Below are 4,022 nucleotides of genomic sequence, written 5' to 3' on the forward strand. Positions count from 1 at the left end.
AAGTTCCAGGATGGCCAGTGCTACCCAGAGAAACCCTGTCTCAGAAAACAAAAAACAAACAGAAAAAAGCACTTGAAAGGACCTGGGTTCAATTCCCAGAATCTACATGGAGGCTCAGGCACCAGGCATACATGTAGTACACAGACATGCATGCAGGCAAAACACTCAAACACACAAAATAATAAAAATTTAAAAAAAATATTTCACAGAAGATTGGTAGTCCTGTAAGATTCTGATATTTAAAAAGAGTGGCCTGGTCACACAGTGGTGGCAAATGCCTCAGGAGTCGGAGACAAGCAGATCTCAGAGTTTGAGTTCCAGGACAGCCAGGACTACTAGAGAAACCTATCTTGAAAAACAAACAAAAAAAGTGACCTGCTCAGCCACCGAGAGTACTCATTGCAGCTGGGTGGTGGCAGCTCACACCTTTAATCCCAGCACTCAGGAGGCAGAGACAGGTTGATCTCTGTGACTTTGAGGCCAGCCTGGTCTACAGAGCAAGTTCCAGGAACCTAGGGCTGTTGCACAGAGAAACCTTGTCTCAAAATAAAAGAATGTTCACTGCTCTTGCAGAGGCCCAAGTTCAGTTCCCAGCACCCACGTGGTGGCCCACAGTCACTAACTCCAGCACCAGCACACCCAAATCCCTTCTCTGGATTCTTTGGGCCCCTGCGAATCTATGATACACACACCCCCAGATGCAATGTGAGAATGGCCTTCCTCATGCGTACCCCATCACTAATCTGACCACTCACCCTCATGGAAAAGCATCTGGTTCCTAACTCTAGATCATCCAACCACCAGAGTGGTTCAGATGGGGACTGTGGGCCAGGATTGCCTGGGTACCAGGAAGGGTCTCCTGGCTATCAAGGCCCAGAGTGTCATGTTAAAATCAGAACAGCAGGGTACGTGCCCGTGTCATTCATTTTATTAACAGTGACTTGTTTGAAGTGAGGCCACTATGGCTTGCTGCCTGGTCAACTGACAGTGACAAACCCCAGACGTAACAGCTTCTCCCCTGTGGAACATGCTTCCAGGTGGGGGTGGAGAGAGGAGTGTGGGATGGAAAAGGAAAGAGCGGGCCACAGGACAGGACTGGCTTCGCTTCATCACTGAGATAAGGTGTCTGAGCTGGGCAGCAAGGGTGTGAGCCTCGAGGAAATCTGAGAGGTTTTTGAGCTCATTGGGATGGCCAGTGAACGCCCAGGCTGTAAGGAAGGATTCAGAGAAGCAACGGTGGTCAGACAGTGATGGACTTCTTTTTACCTGACACACGGTCTCCATATGTAGCTGTTTGGCTGGCCTGGAACTCCCTGTGTGGCCAAGCTGGCCTCTCACAGAGACCTCTGCCTCCCAAGCACTGAGTTTGGGCACATAAAATACTATGCCCAGCCAAAGACAAACTTTTAAAAGTTAGCATAGTACCTGCCCCAAGGCAGAGCTGAAGCAGAAGGCAGAAGCTGGGGCTGAGGGGCTGAAGAGGCACTGCGGTGAAGTCCTTGCTCGGCAAGCATGGGGACCAAATTCAAGTACCAAAAGCTACATAAGCCACGTGTGGTGGTATGCCCTTAGGATCCCAGCTGTGCTGTGTGGGCAGGGGTGCACAGAGACAGGCAGAGCCCTGGGTGAACCATCTAGTCTAGCCTAGTCACTGAGCTGCAAGGCAGTGAAAGACCCTTTCTCAGCCTACCTACATATGTGTGTACACACGTGTGTACCACCTATCTGCACCATCATTTCTCAACCTACCTACATATGTGTGTACATGCACGTGTTCCTATCTGCGTCATTCTCAACCTACCTCCATATGTGTGTACACACGTGTTCCTATCTGCATCATCATCTCTCAACCTACCTCCATATCTACATACACACTTGTGTTCCCATCTGCACCATCATTTCTCAACCTACCTCCATATGTGTGTACACACATGTTCCTATCTGCATCATCATCTCTCAACCTACCTCCATATCTACATACACATGTGTGTTCCTATCTGTATCATCATTTCATCATGTATGCCCTGGCAATGCTAAGCATGCACGGACAGCCCGTTTATGGCAGTTCTCCAGTTGTTCCTTTCCTGGGCAGTCCTAGATGCTTTTGTCATTGCCATACCTAAGGTTCCACAGTCTGTCTTTATGCTGTCTGTCCAGCGTTTTCTGGGCCTTCCTCTTCGATTTATCCCATGCACTTCTCCAAGCAGTGCTATCTTTGGGTGTCTGCCGTCATTCATTCTCATTACATGGCCAAAGTATCTCAAGCACTGTTGCTGTATCCTGTAGTTTACTTCCTTCTGTAGATGGAGCTGTTTCTTTTCTTTTTTTTTTTTTTTTTTTTTTGGATTTTTCGAGACAGGGTCTCTCTGTAGCTTTTGGTTCCTGTCCTGGAACTAGCTCTTGTAGACCAGGCTGGCCTCCAACTCACAAAGATCCGCCTGCCTCTGCCTCCCGAGTGCTGGGATTAAAGGCATGCGCCACCATCGCCCGGCTCATGGAGCTTTTTTTTTTTTTAAAAAAAACATTTATTTATTTATTATGTATACAGTATTCTGTGTGTATGCCTGCAGGCCAGAAGAGGGCAACAGACCTCATTACAGATGGTTGTGAGCCACCATGTAGTTGCTGGGAATTGAACTCAGGACCTTTGGAAGAGCAGGCAGTGCTCTTAACCACTGAGCCATCTCTCCAGCTCCATAGAGCTGTTTCTTAATGTCATCATTGTGCAGCCTATCTCTTCGTGTGACGCCTAGAATCCTCCTGAGACACGCCATCTCAAACACATTCAGCCACTGTTGAGAGTTTCATTGACCGGGTTGCAGAGTTGTAAAGAAGGCAGTGCAAGCACCTATCTACACGGGAACACGTATGTACACAAGCACCTATCTACACGGGAACACGTATGTACACAAGTAGCCAAAGCTGAAATATGGCATTTGAAGCAAATGAGGCCAAGGAACGTACGGAGGCCCCTCCTCTATCAGAACAAACCACCCAGCCAGAGCTCTACCTAGATATAGGAAAGAGTGAAGGGTGGGAGTGGGGGTGCACATCTTCAAAGCAAGGGTTCCCCCACACGGTTAATAAACCCAGTGGGCCTGCATGATGCCATAGTGCCACACTGGGACTCATGCGAGGTCATTTGGGCTGGGGATAGAGCTCAGGTGACAGAGTACCTAGCATGTACTAAGCCCTGGGCCTGATCCCCGTACCACATAAATCCAAAGAGCCAAATTACACCCCTGTAATCCCAGCACTGGGTGAAACAGGAATGACAGAAGTTCAAGGTCACCCACAACTTTGTAAGACACTTGTGAGGGCTTGAAGGGACTGAGCAGAAGCCTGGTTCCTCACCGCTCGGCTTGACCTCCAGAGCTTGCTAGTAGGCCAGTCTATAGTGTTTGCCACAACCCCAGTTCCTCCATGGCCACCAAACTGGGGAGTCATCAGAGGTATCTGACCTGAGAAGCTTTGCCTCCCTGGGACTCCTAAGTCAGTCTGCTGTCCCTCGGCTCTGGAGGAGCCGAGGTAGCAAACACAGCCAGATCCCTGGAGGCGGGACAGCAGCCCTATCCTGTCATGCCAGGGCTGGAAGTTTTGGAGGCTCCAGACTTCAGGCTGAGTGAAGGAGCATTGTGGAGGCTCTGGCCCTTTCTGTGTCTGACACTTGGTTCGTGTGGGAGAAAGGTGAAGAGGCTCCCCAGCAGAGTTGGCCTCCACAGCTCAGCCACAGGGGAATTCCAGTGACTTAAGTGCTGCCTCCTTTGTTTGCTTGGGCCTTCTCCCCTCCCCCACTCCTAACCCATCTTTCTCTCCCCGCCAGAAGCTTCTGCATCCCGAAACACGCAGTCAGAATCACAAGCAGAGTCCAAGACCCTAGGGTCGTGATCTGAGCACGCGAGGAGGGAGGAGTACGAAATGGGGAGGAAGAGTGCGGAGGAGGCGCCAGTCAACGCCCAGAGTCCCAGAGCAGAGGGCTCACGGCCCCGCCCCCTGGCGACTTAAGCGTCCCTAACGACCAA

This window comes from Microtus oregoni, unplaced genomic scaffold (genome assembly GCF_018167655.1).
Source record: "Microtus oregoni isolate MIOR12 unplaced genomic scaffold, Mior012 000007F_ref0000211, whole genome shotgun sequence".
NCBI classification, from domain to species: domain Eukaryota; kingdom Metazoa; phylum Chordata; class Mammalia; order Rodentia; family Cricetidae; genus Microtus; species Microtus oregoni.